General features: G+C 40.2%; 1 protein-coding gene across 2 annotated transcripts in view; it reads right to left on the reverse strand.

Annotated features, from left to right (window-relative positions):
* NELL1 (neural EGFL like 1) overlaps window positions 1–18,175 on the reverse strand; it is a 1,021,410-nt gene that overhangs the window by 242,120 nt on the left and 761,115 nt on the right. The window lies entirely within an intron of this gene.

Raw genomic sequence — 18,175 nt, forward strand, 5'->3', positions numbered from 1 at the left:
CTAAAAATTACAGAAACCTAGTTAAGAAAAGTTTCAAGTGGTACCCAAGGAGGCAGGGGCTTGAAGCAGGAAGGTAAGCTTGGGTTTCTTCGTGGCACAAAGAGCACTTGATCCAGATCTGTTTATACACATGTGCAGGCATATGCGCGCACGCACACACACAGCAGCCGACCTGGTTAGGAGACTTGTTTCTGTTTTATAATATGTGTGTGCTTTTGATTTACTCATCTCCTAAACAGAAATGATATTAGGAGCTTCTACAAAGAAAGCATGATATGTTTGTGATGTCCTAAAAATGTACAGATATAATAATCAGAGTGCTGTGAGGATGAAATGAGTCAATATTTGTAAGGGACTTAAAATAATGTTTGGCAAACAGGGTTATGTAGTCTGTTAAATAAAACCAACTGCTAGTGATACTGTTAGGACTGTAAATATGGACCAGGAACAAAGGTTCTAATACCTAGAAAATATAAACCCAAACTACAAGATGTTCAGCTTCACCAAGTGGGTTTCAGGCATTCATTGTTCTTTGTGCTTGATTTAGTTTCTCCTAAGAGTAGCAGCATGGAAACATCAGATTGTTGTTGATCAGTCGCTAAGTTGTGTCTGACTCTCTCCGATCCGATGGACTGCAGGATGCCAGTCTTCCTTGTCCTTCACTGTCTCTGGAGTTTGCTCAAATTCACGTCCACCATTGAGTTGGTGATGCTATCTAACCATCTCATCATTTGCCAGTTTCTTCTACTTTTGCCCTCAGTCTTTCCCAGCATCACTGAAAAAAGCCTCATGGTTATATTTTGTCACCCTGGAAAAAGCCTAATGGTTATATTTTGACATCATCACATAAATAATATGAATCTTATCTTTAAAAGCCCTATTTTTTTAAATCACTGTCTTTTCTGATGAGTTGGTTCTTCGCATCAGGTGGCTGAATTATTGGATATTCAGTTTTAGCATCAGTCCTTCCAATCAATATTCAGGGTTGATTTCCTTTAGGATTGACTGGTTTGTTTTCCTTGCTGTCTAAATGACTCTGAACAGTCTTCTCCAGCAACACAACTAAAAGGCATGAATTCCCTGGCATTCAGCCTTCCTTATGGTACAGCTCTCATATCCATACATGACTAATAGAAAACCATAGCTTTGACTATATGGACCTTTGTTGGCAAAGTGATGTCTTTGCTTTTTAATTTGCTGTCTAGGTTTGTCATAGCTTTCCTTCCAAGGAGCAAGTGTCTTTTAATTTCATGGCTGCAGTCACCATTCACAGTGATTTTGGAGCCTAAGAAAATAAAATCTGTCACTGCTTCCACTTTTTCCCCTATTTGCCATTAAGTGACAGGACTGGATGCCATGACCTTAGTTTTTTGAATGTTGAGTTTTAAGCCAGCTTTTTCACTCTCCTCTTTCACCGACAAGTGGCTCTTTAGTTCTTCACTTTCTGCCACTAGAGTGGTATCATATGCGTCATTTAGGTGTTATTTATATGTTAACATATTTGAAATGAGTATGTAATATGTTTAACATATTAATGTTATTATTATCCAAATAAAAATGGCGAAACGGGGGCTCCGATATCAAATCCCCCTGTAAGGCTGCACAGGTAGTAAGCTGCAGAGCCAGGGTTCAAAGTCTTCTTTGCCTTCAAAGTCTTACCCCTTCTGTATAAGCCACCATGCTGATTTACTTGAAACCTGGTATTCACATCAGGAGGTATATTTCTTTTTTGCATAGTTCCTTAAAGGCTAAGGGAACTGACTACAAATGGGAATTTAAAAAATTTCCAAATTGCACAGGGTACATTGAAGAAGGGGGTGTAGGGAGCAGTGCCAGTTCATGCATCTATTACCTAAACTTCATTTTTGCTCACATTTCACCCTGTTGCACATATTATTATTGGAAATTATCTGGAATAGAGAAGAAATTCTTTGCCTCCTTGAACCTCAGGTAATATGCCAAAAATTTCAAACACAAAAGAAAATTAAAAAGTAGGATGTCATCCAAAACTTAAGCAACTCTGGGGAAATCAAGATCAGTGCAAGTATTCTTTGACTATCTCATAAAACATCTGAACACACTATTGCACCCTAAAGATTATGCATAGATTAGTTATATTTGGTTAAACCCTTCTTGATCAACTATGAATCTAGCATGTATTCTGGTACTCAGAGGACCTACAGTTTGCATAGTATTACTTAGTTGCTGGCCTAACCAACACAAGAACCCAGGTCATCTACCATACGTCTTTCTAGCTTATAAGAAGACAGAATGGAAGAAACCACACAGTCCAAATCCAAGCTCTTATTTATCAGCTGTGTGACCTAAGCAAGTAATTTCATTCCTCTGGACCTGTTTTCTCAAGAGCAAAGGCCATGATGATGAAAATGAAAACACCATGCTGTGCTGATTAAATTACACCACCAGTGTATACTACCCAGCACAGGGCATTGCAAGTGGAATAATCTTAAGGGCTGGATGTGACTATCTTAACTTACCACTAGGTCTTTGCTTTTCCAAATACCAATAAGATAATGCTCCAGTCTTTCATCTAGATTCTGGAGAGGCAGTAGTGAAAAGATCCCTCTGCTATGGCACTTACTCTTTAGTGAGAGGTCATTGTCACTCCTTCTTTGACTTGGTGACCCCAGTAGTAATATGCAGTTTGCGATGGAACTTGGAATCACAGCTCCCCTGCAAATCCAGAAAAACTCGGGTATCATGGGTGTGTCACTCCTTTACTGACCATATTTTAGGTTCCAGAGGATGGCTTGTAGATCACAGATATTCAATGGCATTACAAACTCAAATCTGTAGTTATACTGCCCTTTGTTATTAATTTACTACCAGGGGAGATATTGGATCAGATCAATTCTTAAATGGTATGATTCCATTTTTGAAAGAACTCTTTCAATTCTGCAAGAAAATAAATTTTAAAATTCAAAATTAAGGGAGTTTGCCCACAGAAAGATTGATTTTATGTTTAAAAAAAGTCTCAGTATGTGAAATGAAACTTGGACTTTAAAAGAGGAATAGAATGAGAAGGTGGGTTTGCAGATACCAGGTTTGAGGATGCCCAGTATCATCATCATGTGCTCAATATGACAAAAAGAGTTGTTTGTTTTTTTTTCAAAGAGAGTTTTATGTAAATAAAAATAATAGCCCTTCAAATTCTAAACACTTGGAATGATCCTATGAAAGTATAACTGGCATATATTTAGTTGCTAGGGACACTCTGTATTCTGAAAAAATAAGGAAACATACAAGTTTCAATATCATCCGGTAGAAGTTAGTCCTTGTCCCTCCCTCCTGGTTTCCTTGAAGTATCATCTTCATTAAGCTCATTTCTGCTCCCTCTTTTCCTGCTTTGCTCATTCTGTCCCTGGGGAGGTAGAGAGATGTATTCCACTGGCAAACTAGGAAACTATATATATCATGACAAAGCTTCTAGGGTGGGAAAAACAGGAGGATAGGCGGAGAACGACTGCATGATTATGAATTAAAAAAACTGCTCCATTTTTAGTTTTATTTTAGATGATAGGTTACAAGGTGTAAAATTGCATTATTGAAAATAATGATCAAGCTATCTAAATAAATAAAAGCTGGCCACCATGGACTAATGGTTACAAGGTGTCATGGATCAAAGATTGTAACTAATTTGATTATATGCACATAAACTCCCAAGGTGGGGAGAAAATAAAATAATTAAGATCTGGTCATGCTCAGCAAAATTCCACAGCTACCCAGCTTCTCTCTTGGGAGGGAGATGACTTCAGTTCAGTTCAGTCACTAACTACTGTCCAGCTCTTTGCAACCGCATGGATTGCAGCACATCAGGCCTCCGTGTCCATGAACAACTCCCCGAGTTTACACAAACTTGAGCCCATCAAGTCGGTGATGCCATCCAATCATCTCATCCTGTTATCCGCTGCTCCTCCCACCTTCAATCCTTCCCAGCATCAGTGTCTTTTCAAATGAATCAGTTCTTTGCAACAGGTGGCCAAAGTATTGGAGTTTGAACTTCAGCATCAGTCCTTCCAATGACTATTCAGGACTGATTTCATTTATGATGGACTGGTTGAATCTTCTTGCAGTCCAAGGGACTCTCAAGAGTCTTCTCCAACACCACACTTCAAAAGCATCAATTCTTTGGTGCTCGGCTTTCTTTATAGTCCAACTCTCACATCCATACATGACTACTGGAAAAAACATAGCCTTGACTAGATGGATATTTGTTGGCAAAGGAATGTCTCTCCTTTTTAATAAACTGTCTATGTTGGTATTAGCTTTTCTTCCAAGGAGTAAATGTCTTTTAATTTCATCTGCAGTGATTTTGGAATCCAAGAAAATAAAGTCACTGATTTCACTGTTTGCCGATATATTTGCCATGAAGTGATGGGACCAGATGCAGTGATATTAGTTTTCTGAATGTTGAGTTTTAAGCCAACTTTTTCAATCTCCTCTTTCACTTTCATCAAGAGGCTCTTTAGTTCTTCTTCACTGTCTGTTATAAGGGTGGTGTCATCTGCATATCTGAGGTTACTGATATTTCTCCTGGCAATCTTGATTCCAGTTTGTGCTTCATCCAGTCCAGCGTTTCTCATGATGTACTCTGCATATAAGTTAAATAAGCAGTGTGACAATATACAGCCTTGATGTACTCCTTTTCCTATTTGGAACAAGTCTGTTGTTCCATGGCCTGTTGCTTCCTGACCTGCATATAGGTTTCTCAAGAGGCAGGTCAGGTGGTTGGGTATGCCCATCTCTTTAAGAATTTTCCACAGTTTCTTGTGATCCACACAGTCAAAGGCTTTGGCATAGTCAATAAAGCAGAAATAGATGTTTCCCTGGAACTCTCTTGCTTTTTCCATGATCCAGCGGATGTTGGCAATTTGATCTCTGGTTCCTCTGCCTTTTCTAAAACCAGCTTGAACATCTGGAAGTTCACAGTTCACGAACTGTTGAAGCCTTGCTTTGAGAACTTTGAGCATTACTTTACTAGCTTGTGAGATGAGAGAAATTGTGCAGGAGTTTGAGCATTCTTTGGCATTGCCTTTCTTTGGGATTGGAATGAAAACTGACCTTTTCCAATCTTGTGGCCACTGCCAAGTTTTCCAAACTTGCTGGCATATTGAGTGCAGCACTTTCACAGCATCATCTTTCAGGATTTCAAATAGCTCAACTGGAATTCCATTACCTCCACTAGCTTTGTTCATAGTGATACGTCCTAAGCCACTTGACTTCACATTCCAGGATGTCTGGCTCTAGGTGAGTGATCACACCATTGTGATTATCTAGGTAATGAAGATCTTTTTTGTACAGTTCTTCTGTGTATTCTTGCCTCCTCTTCTTAATACCTTCTGCTTCTGTTACATCCATACCATTTTTGTCCTTTATTGTGCCATCTTTGCATGAAATGTCCCCTTGGTATCTCTAATTTTCTTGAAGAGATCTCTAGTCTTTCCCATTCTATTGTCTTCCTCTATTTCTTTGCATCGATCACTAAGGAAGACTTTCTTATCTCTCCTTGCTATTCTTTGGAACTCTGCATTCAAATGGGTATATCTTTCCCTTTTTCCTTTGCCTTTCACTTCTCTTCTTTTCATAGCTATTTGTAGGGATCCTTAGCCAACCATTTTCCCTTTGTGCATTTCTTTTTCTTGGGGATGGTCTTGATCACTGCTTCCTGTACAATGTCACGAACCTCCATCCATAGTTCTTCAGGTGCTATGTCCATCAGACCTAATCCCTTCAATCTATTTGTCACTTCCATTGTATAGTCATAAGGGATTTGATTTAGGTCATATTTGAAGGGTATAGTGGTTTTCCCCACTTTCTTCTATTTAAATCTGAATTTGGCAATAAGGAGTTTATGATCTGAGCCAGAGTCAACCCCTGGTCTTGTTTTTGCTGACTGTATAGAGCTCCTGCAGCTTTGGCTGTAAAGAACATAATCAAGCTGATTTCAGTACTGACCATCTGGTGATGTCCATGTGTAGAGTCTTCTCTTGTGTTGTTGGAAGAGGGTATTTGCTATGACCAGTGTGATCTCTTGGCAAAACAATATTAGCCTTTGCCCTGCTTCATTCTGGACTCCAAGGCCAAATTTGCCTGTTACTCCAAGTGTTTCTTGACTTCCTACTCTTGCATTCCAGTCCCTTCTAACGAAAAGGACATCTTTTGGGGGTGTTAGTTCTAGAAGGTCTTGTAGGTCTTCATAGAACTGTTCAACTTCAGCTTCTTCAGCATTTCTGATCGGGAGCATAGACGAATTATTGTGATATTGAATGGTTTGCCTTGGAAACGAACAGAGATCATTCTGTAGTTTTTGAGATTGCATCCAAGTACTGCATTTTGGATCCTTTTGTTGACTATGATGGCTACTCCATTTCTTCTAAGGGATTCTTGCCCACAGTATAGATATAATGGTCATCTGAGTTAAATTCACCTATTCCAGCCCATTTTAGTTTGCTGATCCCCAGAATGTTGATGTTCACTCTTGCCATCTCCTGTTTGACCACTTCCAATTTGCCTTGATTCATGGACCTAACAGTCTAGGTTCCTATGCAGTATTGCTCTTTACCACATCAGACATTGCTTCCATCACCAGTCACATCCACAACTGGGTGTTGGTTTTGTTTTGGCTTCATCCCTTCATTCTTTCTGGAGTTAGTTCTCCACTGATCTCCAGTAGCACCTACTGACCTGGGGAGTTCTTCTTTCAGTGTCCTATCTTTTTGCCTTTTCATACTGTTCATGGGGTTCTCAAGGCAAGAGTACTGAAGTGGTTTGCTGTTCCCTTCTCCAGTGGACCACATTGTGTCAGAACTCTCCACCATGACCTGTCCATATTTGGTGCCTCTACATGGCATGGCTCATAGTTTCATTGACTTAGACAAGTCTGTGGTCCATGCGATCAGATTGGTTAGTTTTCCATGGCTGTTGTTCTCAGCTCCCTTCTAGTGGTATCAATTTTCCTTTCCTCCCTGAGGATGACTTTCTCCCTGGGATTTGGTGGGTAAGTTGATTGTATTTTGTGTTTATTCCTAGGAAACCAATCTGATTCACAGATATAAACTCAAGTTCTCTAATCCAGCTCTGTCAATAATAAAGGTCAGATCATCCCCATGCCCATGTCTGCTTTTTGGTTTGTTCATCACCTTTTTCAGAATACGATATTTATCAAAGTCACCCACAAACATTTTGGTGGTCCCAGATTGCAGGTAGGGACAGCATGTGACTGGCATTTGGTGAGTAGAGGACAGAGATATTCCTAAACATCCTACAGTGCATCCCACAATGCCTCATATAACATCATACTGCTTGACCCAAAATAGCAATAGTGTTATGATTGAGAGACTCTGCTCAAACTTTACAACATTAAGTCAATGGGGTACTTCCAGGAGCAAAATTAGGTTATTTTAATCCCCTTTTGCATCTTCCCAAATATCTCCCACCCAAAACTATAAAATATAGAGAAAATGTAAGAGTGAAAATCATCCAAACAGCTATTCTGATACATAAAACCAAACATCCAAAGGTGTACAATTCTCACTTTTCATGTCATTCCAATGTCAACCAGAGAACTAAATATATTTCATAATTTAATTACTGCCAAGAAATCACTTTCCTTCCTAATACTTACTATCTGTTTTTGTATCTGGGGTTCTGATAGCCTTTTCCACTCTTCAACAGTACTACTAATAAAGACAACAACAGTGATGGTAAATTCCACTTCTTGAAGACCTACTAAGTGGCTAGCAGATGTAATATTTCATTTCATCTTTATAGAACTGCTGCGCATTCACCACGTATTCCTCCTTTTCTGATGAGAAAGCTAGCTTAGAGAGGTTATCAAAGGTTGCTCCAGTACTAAGTGGCATCCTGGGTTTCAGGCCCAGAGTCCTGACCACATCAAATAAGCAGTTTCCACTTACAGCCTGGCCACTTGCCATGTACAGACAAAATTCTGAGTGCCAAGATGTCTAAAAGTACCCATGAAAATTGTACCCATCCCCAAAAAGCTCACAATAGGGTAGCAGAGACTGGCATATATAAAACCAGGTACATTAAAATGTGATATCTGCCACTGTAGCAGAATGAATAAAGTGCTGAGAGAACATAGAGGGGAATGTGATTAATTAATGCCTGGTGTACCTGGGCAAAGCTTTGCAATGGAGCTGGCATTTCAGTTAGGCCTGAAATAAGGAGTAGAATTTTTGCCAGATTGAGAAGCACAGAAAAAGAGACAGTTCAAGTCAAAGTTTTGTCCTGCAGAAAGGTACCAAAGAGATGAAGAAAATGAGCAGGTGTTGATAACTCACATCAAGGTTAGAGATGGAACATTAGAATAGAATACAGTAAGCCAGGTGGGGAACCAGGAGCATCTCTATGAGCACTACCAACAGACCACTCTCTCCGTCATCCCACCTCCCATCCAATTTCTGGATTTGTTAATTATCTTAAGGCACAATAGTGTCCTGCCTCAATATCTGCATATAGATTTTTTTCCATTCTCCTATCTATTATTCTAGTTAGTTGGTTTAAAACAGTGTTTTGCTGATCATTCTGAGTACACAGAATTGTACATTCTGAGTACAGAATTGTAGTAAATAAGTTTTATATCAAAAACCCCTTACATGCACAAACAGATGGCCAGAAATATAAAGTTTACTCAGTATGTGTAATCCATTCTAATATTTTTTATCATATTGCCTTGGATTGTACTGTACTGCATTGCCTTTATATACGGTATTGAATTATGTTGTATATAATTTTTAAATGCAGCTATGATCCAATGACTTGCTTTCAGCCCACTAAACCCACAGTTTAAACCATGCACTTGTTTTATACACACTTGGAAAATACCTGTATTTTCTTTGGTCCACAGCATTTTATAATAGGATAGGGGCACAGAGTCACTTTAGATAAATTGTGAAATGTTCAAATTGAGCTGCTGGTCTTAGCTGAAGAAAGAATGCAAAGATAAGAAAATTCCTGTAAGTGTTACTTTCTATAGATGCAGTTACGACTGAGATCACATGGCATGCCAAGCTGAAATATTTGCTCACTAGACCTTTACAGAAAATCTGTTACAGAAGATGAACTCCATGGGAGTGGGATATATTGAAAGGAGAGACAATACACTCTCTTGAATTTAGGGGGTCCTATATATATATGTGAGAGAAGGCAATGGCACCCCACTCCAGTACTCTTGCCTGGAAAATCCCATGGACGGAGGAGCCTGGTGGGCTGCAGTCCATCGGGTCGCTAAGAGTCGGACACGACTGAGCGACTTCACTTTCACTTTTCACTTTCCTGCATTGGAGAAGGAAATGGCAACCCACTCCAGTGTTCTTGCCTGGAGAATCCCAGGGACAGGGGAGCCTGACAGGCTGCCGTCTATGGGGTCGCATAGAGTCGGACATGACTGAAGTGACTTAGCAGTAGCAGCAGCATATATATATGCTTCTATAACTAGACTATGAGATTCATAAGGATCACAGTCACAATTTTTGCAACTCTGACTTCCTCTATATCATCCTGAACTCTGGTGACACCTGAACCCATATTTGTTGGTAAAGTAAATTAACTACACAGAGGCAATTAAAATATTTGAGTAGACAGTCTTGTATATAAAATAACTATATCATGTAATTTGAGATAACCATTTGATCAAGTCAGATCATTACAGCTTTAAAAGTTTATCAAGTATCTACTATGTGCTTGTCACCAGATACGCTGAAAAAAGATATGGCCTCTGTTTTTTTAGGATCTGAGATTCTAATACAGTGGTTCTCTCTGAGGGCAATTTCCCCCCAGGGGACATTTGGAAATGTCTGGTGACATTTTTAGTTGTTACAACTAGAGAAATGTTACTGGTGGGTAGAAATCAGGGTTACTGTGGAAGATCCTTCATGAACCAGACAGTCTCACAACAAAGAATCATCCAGCCCAAAATGTCAATATGATGAGAGTTGAGAGAAAACAGTCCCTTAATTTAGTAATTAATAAACACTTATTGAGTATACTCTGTACAAAGGATTATTTTGAGAATCATTACTCAAATGGACATAAAAAACATTTCAATTTATGGGTTTATATTCTAGGGGGAAGATACAGAATAACAAAATAAACATGTCAGTGACATTCCAAGTTAGATGATGACAAGCACAGCAAAAAATAGAGCAGAGCAGGAGAATGGGAAGTGTGCCAGTGGGGAAGTTGTAAGAGAACAGGTGATCACGGAAGGCCCTGAGACTGCAGCATTTGAGAAAAGACCCAAAAGGAGAAAGAGTGAGCCCTGCAGTAATCAAGCAGGAGAGTGATCCAGGCAGAGGCTACCACGAGTGCAGAGCCCTAAGGAGCAGACGGCAGATTCCATACAGCTTTACAGATACACAAAGTCAAGAGGAGGTAGAAGAAAGGAAAGGACTGTTTCTGCCTGGAAGGTCAAGAATGGCTCTGCAGAACTGATGCCTCCACTGAATCAGAAAAATAAATAATAAGCAACAGGCAGATTGGGGCCAAAGGTGTTAGTGTCAGGGGGAGGAACAGCATCTGCAGAGGTATAGAGGCACGGAGCATGACCAGGTAGCAGAGGAGGCTTCAGTGGCCTGGAAAAGGGACTGAGAGGAAGGAGGAGCAGAGAGAGGCTTAGCTAGGACTTCACGAAGGCAGGATTTGGTCCACTCCATAGGTGGGCCATTTCTTCTCTGCCTGTTTCACCAGATACCCACTGGTCTTGTGGATGCTTTAGGACTGTCCATATTACCTTATTTTTCCACAACTCAATTTCGTTCAGAGTAAGAGTGATTTTTTTCTTAGGTAGACAGAATCAAATGTTTAATACAAATTCATTTTTGGATTTTAAAATCACTGAAATGTAGAACTGGAGAATCATATAGAAGGAAAAGCAATTCAACAGGAAATTACTGAAAACTTGGGAATGGGGGACATTAAATCCTGACTGGCACCTGGCTGCGGGCAGGGGGGGAGGTCAATCACTGACACATCACCCAAAGACCAGGGAGCCCCAGGAAGTCTTTAGTGCCACCTATGACTCGGTGAGGTGTCGAGAGCATGACTCTGGAAAGAGAGACCGAGGTTCTAGTTATGGTTCCAGCTCTTATCAGCTGACTGATTTTTCCCCCCTGGCTTATTGAGATATAATTTACATAAGTTCAAAGTGTACATGTTGTTTTGATATATTTATATATTGCACAATGATTACCATGACTGTTTTTAGAAAACTTTCATCTCCTTGAGCAAACTTACTTCTATTTTTATTTTTAAAGAAATATACTTGATTTACAATGTTGTGTTAATTTTGGTTGTATAGGAAAGTGATTCAGATATATATATATATAACAATATATGAATATATATGTACATATCTCATTTTCAGATTTTCCCCTAATACCTTGTTACAAAATATCGAGTATAGTTCCCCGTGATTTGCAGAATGTCCTCACTGTTTCTTATATTTCCCTATTTCTTATATAGCAATATGTATATGTTAAACCCAAACCCCTAATTTACCCCTTCCCCACTTTCCCCTTTGTTAACCATAAATTTGTTTTCTGTGTCTCTGGGTCTATTTCTGTTTTGTACTACAACAAATAAATAAATAAACATACAAACTTCTTACTCATATAATTAGGACATAAAGAAAACCTACATCATATTGTTACCACTAGGCTTAAATAAGATAGTGCAGGTGCAAAAATAAACTCAAAATGGATTAAAGATCTAAATGTAAGACCAGAAACTATAAAATTCCTAGAGGAAAACATAGGCAAAACAATCTCTGACATAAATATCACAGCAAGATCCTCTCCACCTCCCAGAGTAATGGAAATAAAAGCAAAAATAAACAAATGGGACCTGATTAAACTTAAAAGCTCTTGCACAACAAAGGTAACTATAAGCAAGGTGAAAATTCAGCCTTCAGAAAGGGAGAAAATAATAGTAAATGAAGCAAGTGACAAAGAGTTAATCTCAAAAATATACAAGCAGCTCATGCAGCTCAATACCAGAAAAACAAAAGACCCAATCAAAAAATGGGCCAAAGAACTAAATAAACATTTCTCCAAAGAAAACATACAGATGACTAACAAACACATGAAAAGATGCTCAACATCACTCATTATCAGAGAAATGCAAATCAAAACCACAATGAGGTACCATCACACACCGGTCAGAACGGCTGCGATCAAAAAATCTACAAACAATAAATGCTGAAGCGGGTGTGGAGAAAAGGTACCTCTTACACTGTTGGTGGGAATGCAAACTAGTATAGCCACTAAGGAGAACAGTGTGGAGATTCCTTAAAAAATGGGAAATAGAATGGCCATATGACCCAGCAATCCCAGTGCTGGGCATACACACCGAGGAAACCAGAATTGAGAGAGACATGTGTACCCCAATGTTCATTGTAGCACTGTTTACAATAGCTAGGACATGGAAGCAACCTAGATGTCCATCATCAGATGAATGGATAAAAAAGCTGTGGTACGTATACACAATGGAGTATTACTCAGCTATTAAAAAGAATGCATTTGAATCAGTTCTAATGGGGTGGATGAAACTGGAGCCTATTATACAGAGTGAGGTAAGTCAGAAAGACAAACACCAATAAAGTATATTAACCAATATATATGGAATTTAGAAAGATGGTAATGACGACCCTATATGTGAGACAGCAAAAGAGACACAGATGTAAAGAACAGACTTTTGGACTCTGTGGGAGAAGGTGAGGGTGGGATGACTTGAGCAAATAGCATTGAAACATGTATATTACCATATGTGAAACAGATGACCAGTCCAAGTTCGATGCATGAAACTGGGCACTCAAAGCCGGTGCACTGGGACGACCCTGAGGGATGCGATGGGGAGGGAGATGGGAGGGGGGTTCAGGAAGGGGGACATTTGTACACTTGTGGCTGGTTCATGTCAATGTATGGCAAAACTCACCACAATATTGTAATTAGCCTCCAACTAAAATTAATTAAAAAAAAGATAGTGAGGTATGTGGCATAATGTCCATATGGCATAAGTGCTCAATAAATGTTAAAGCTGTCAGTCTTTTTCTCTCTAGGTTAATTAATATAATACAGCATTCTTTTTCCAATATCAAAACTCTTTGCAGACTACTTCCCTGCTGGCTCAGACGGTAAAATAATCTGTCTGTAATGCAGGAGACCTGGTTTCGATCCTTGGGTCAGGAAGATCCTCTTGAGAAGGGAACAGCTACCGGCTTCAGTATTCTTGCCTGGAGAATTTCATGAACAGAGGAGCCTGGCAGACTACAGTCCATGGGGTCACCAAGTGTTGGACATGACCGAGTGACTAACACACTTTCCTTAACTTGGGCACAACTCAATGGCAGAGTCGGTTTGAGAGCTTTTTGAGTGTTGGAGTCTACCTAGTGCTTAGTCGCTCAGTCATGTCCGACTCTGTGACCCCATGGACTGCAGCCTGCCAAGCTCCTCTATGAGGACTCTCCAGGATAGAATACTGGAGTGGGTTGCCATGTCGGAATCCATAACAACAGCAAAATAATGAGGGACATTAAAACCTAAGAAAAGTAATAGAACGAGGAAAAGTGTTCAAATTTCCAAAGGCAAAATTCAGGAAGTTAGTTCGGGACTCCCTACAAATGTAAAACTAAAGCAATTTTCAAATTTCATCTTTGCAACAAAAACTCTGAAAGCAATTCAGAACTTGGCATTGTGTTTACAGGAGCAGAAAGAAATGGAAGCCTGCAAGTGCTTGCTGTGAAAAGCAATTGAGAAGAAAGCCGAGGGTGAGAGGTCAGAAGGGTCCCTGGAGCAGTGCTGTATTGGAGCCCAACACACCTATCACCCCTGGAGCTCACGGTCTAGAGTCTCTTAAGAAATAAATTCCAGTAAGCTCTCCCAGGGAACACTATTCTGTGATTTTGTATAACTGCCTGAAATTAGGTGTTAAATCTGCAGTGAGATATGGATCCCAGCTGCAGTGACAGCAGCTGGTTAACTCAGGTGGACCCAAGCTCTCAAGAGAGCTCTTCCATTTCCCATCTTGGAACTTGAACAGTTTCTCAGAGTTGTGAAGCGTTTCATGTAAAGTGCTTCCTAAGACTCCTCAATGGTGATGTGTAATAGTATCCTCATCTGTAAATGGGAAAATTGAGAGGAGAGAGGCAGATAACTTGCTCCAGAGAAACTTAATTGGGAAGCAGGGATGAAGAATTCCAGGTTCTGTGATTCTAATGCAGGATCAGGTACCTGAGAAATGATGTCAGTGTCATTTAGTGGGAAAGAACTAGTTTGGGGATTTAGAAGTCGAGGGGAAGAGAGAAGGTAGAAATATGAGAAGAAGGAAGGATGGAAGAATAAAAAGAACAGAGGAATGAAAAAGAATTACCTTAGCAATCAGACCCTGCAGCAAACACCGCTCTCCCCCATCCTCACTCTTCGATACCTAACCCAGACAGACACCTAGATTATCAGATGAGAGGCTTTTGGAAATGGGCCCACAGGTTCCCATTTCACATGTGCCAGTTTCTAGCTGTATAATTTGGGGTTAGTCATGAAATATCTATCAAATTTATCTTCCTCATGACAAAATGGAAAGAAGAATAGCAACCTCTTCACATGGTTGTTACAAGGAATTAAAGTCAAATGCTTAGTTTTAGGTAATCAAATTTTTTAAATTATTGACATGATTATTATTATTAGTTACATACTTATAAAGACAGTAGGGAAGTCCATTTGAGGACATATACACTGATGTGGGGAACCAAGGGTAAATGACACCCCTGACTCACAGGGCTGTCTGGCCATAATTGTGTTTCATTGAAAATGTACTATTTTTCATTCCAGGCTTGAAGGTCTCAACCAATGAATCCAGAGTTAGAGTTATTAATAATCATGTTGCAGAATGCAAAGGAATTCTAAAGAGTGCTGCTTATTGGAGGATTTAAAACACATATTTGACCTTTCTTTGGCTGCCTTCAAAGTCAAAACTCAAGGTTCTCTTAAGTGAGCTTGTCTGATTAATAGCTGCTTTCATGTTCAAACACGCCCGCCGGGTCTCCAGCCTCCACCACCGCCTGGTTATCTGTCTTTCTAGATGTTTAGCTATATCTCATCTACAACATGAGCTGCCCTCATTCTTGAGCCAATGTTATTTTTGAAATATTTAGGCTCAAATCGCTCAGAATGTATTTCTAATTTATAGGCAGAATGGTACAGGTAAAAAGAACACAGTCCCCTAGAACCAGAGAAACCTGGATTAAATCACTAGCTGTGTGACCTTCAGCCAAATTACTCACCTTCTCTGAGCCTCTGTGTGCCCACTTGTGCAATGAAGACATAAATACCTCTTCTTCATGTCTGTGTCAGATAACTGACAGGATATACATGAAAGTAAGTGGCACAGAGCCTGATACATTGCCTTCCTCTCCAGATCTGTCCCTTGCCACTTTTACCAGCTGCCTTACCCCACACCAGGCACAATGCCTCACACATGCTGAGCTTGGTTTTGTAGCCATCTGGTTAGCCCACATGATGGCTGGTCATAAAGGGATTAAGCAAGAAGCTGTGGCTACTATTTCCTGGGGGTGTTACAAAGGAGTTTTCATGATGTCCAACTTTCTGCCCAGCTCAGGAGTTGCTCTCAGCTCAGACTCTTAGCTGGAAGGGAATCCACTTATCCTGAGAACTTTTAAACATCTCCCCCATACCCGCAGTGTGCAGAAACTGTTCAATTTGAACAGTGCACTATGATCCCAGAAAGGAGATGGCAGGTAAAGAGAACCCAGGTGAGAAGGACAGGAAGACAAGACAGGGCATCTGACATTCAGCCTGCATTTGCAAAGTTTGCAGGAGAGAAGCAGAGCCTCCCTGAGAAGCCATTTGATAACACGTGGCCTCAAGGACCAAATTCTTTCCTTGGATAAGAGTAAGAAGTAAAAAGGGAGCTCAGGTTAAAAAAGAAAAAAAAAGTACTTGGCACAAAATCCCATGAGAGATAAGAACACCACTGAACCACACCGAGAATGGATCAGATATATTATTAAAACTACAATTGAGGATCACCTCCAATTGTTTGTTTGCTGATGTGTTTTCTCAGTGAGAAGGAAGGTGGAATGAATATCAGAACCCACTGCAAGCCTTAGTCATCTTTTTTCTATAATATCACACTTGAAATTTATTAAAGCATGGACTCTGGAATTCTCAGACATTTTTATTTCCTTTATAAAGTTCACAGTAAAAAAAAAAAAATCTAAGAATTGGTGATACAAGCATTCAAAAACTAGCCACTGAAATCTTACTGTGCACCAAGTGCTCTGGTAGCCAGTTAACATATAGCAGTGATGAGAGCAGATAATGTCTCTGATTTTATGATGCTTGTCTCTTCAGAGTCCCTTGGACTGCGAGAAGATCAAAAGAAACAAGCTCAGTGCCAAGGCCCTGGCATGGGACCTTACCCAGCACACTCAGAACTGTGAGGGAGCCAAGCGAGGCAGGGGTGAGACAGAGGAGATGGCAACAGAAAGTTCACGGCATCTTAGTTCTCCTAGGGGCTTTAGGACACTTAAGGACTTTGATTTTTTGGCTCTGAATGAAACACTTGGTGGAATGCTTTGTGCTACAAGGTGACATAATGTTATTTAGGTTTTAACAGGATCTTTCTAGCTGTTGTGTTGAGGAAAATAGACCACAGGGTTGGAACAAGTAATAATGAAAGCAGGCAGACCAGTTATGAAGCTTATAGTAATTCAGACAAGAATCTGGCAGTCCCCTAAACCAGTGTGGTAGAATTGGAGGCATGAGAGGAGTCATCAGCTCTTCTAATAATCTATGGACCAGGAAGAGTTTACAGAGCAGAGGCAAGATCTCTGTCCAAAGGACACAAAATGGGTAAGTAACATGTGTCTCCACCTTCTTCTACAGAGTTATCAATTAGGGAGGCTTTTTTTTTTTTTTTTTCCTGGCAATAAAATGGATTACATATATTTTTTTCCACCTGGAATTCTTCCCCCTGTTGGTAAATTGGGTAACTCCTATCTGGCCCTCCAAATGGCAACTGAAACATCTCCTGACCTAGGAAATATTTTATGAGGGATGACCCTCTTCCATTCCAGGCCTGTAGTCTAGGTTGCAAGGAAAGTGAAAGTGAAAGTCGTTCAGTCGTGTCTGACTCTTTGTGACCCCATGGACTATTCCAAGGAATTTTCCAGGCCAGAATATTGGAGTGGGTAGCCGTTCCCTTCTCCATGGGATCTTCCCAATCCAGGGATAGAACCCAGGTCTCCCACACTGTAGGCAGATTCTCTACTGTCTGAGCCACCAGAGAAGCCCAAGAATACTGGAGTGGGTAGCCTATCCCTTCTCCAGGGGATCTTCCCAGCCCAGGAATCGAACAGCAGTCTCCTGCATCGCAGCTGGATTCTTTACCAGCTGAGCTGCCTAGGTTAAAGGCCTGCATTTGTTTCCTACATAATAGATTCCCACTGACTTGGTTTGTTAAAACAAACTCAAATACTGTTCTCTCACAGTCTGAAATCAAGGTGTCCGCAGGGTTGGTTCTTTTTGGAGGCTGTGGGGGAACATGTTCCATGCCTTTCTCCCAGGTCCCAGTGGCTTCCAATAATTCCTTACATTCCTTGGCCCATAAACTTCCTAAATTCAATCTCTGCCTTCAGCTTTTATGGCCTACCACATGAGGCTGTGTGTCAGTTCTCCCCCTCGTTTCTTTGATAATGACACCAGTCATTAGATTCAGGACCTGTCCAAAATCCAGGATGATATAACCTTAAGATCCTTAACCAGATCTGCAAGACCCTATTTCCAAATAGGGTCACATTTACAGGTATTGGGGGTTAGGACACAGTCATATATGTGGGGGTTGCCACTATTTAACCCATTCTCAGGCCCCTCCTGCGTTCCTCCAGAGATATTTCATTGCTTACCATACTCTCAACTGTCTTCTTACTGGTCTGTCCAACCTAAGAGATTTAAGCTTTTCAAGTATGCACACCATATCTTTCAGCTCTCTTTCTCCAGTTCCACACACAGGTCTTGGCACATAATAATCAATCACTCCTTACTGAATAAATCAATTACAAATCACAGAGTAGAACTTTTAAAATCAATAAAACATTTAGCTAAGTGTCACCAGGCAG

This window comes from Capra hircus, chromosome 29 (genome assembly GCF_001704415.2).
Source record: "Capra hircus breed San Clemente chromosome 29, ASM170441v1, whole genome shotgun sequence".
NCBI classification, from domain to species: Eukaryota; Metazoa; Chordata; class Mammalia; order Artiodactyla; family Bovidae; genus Capra; species Capra hircus.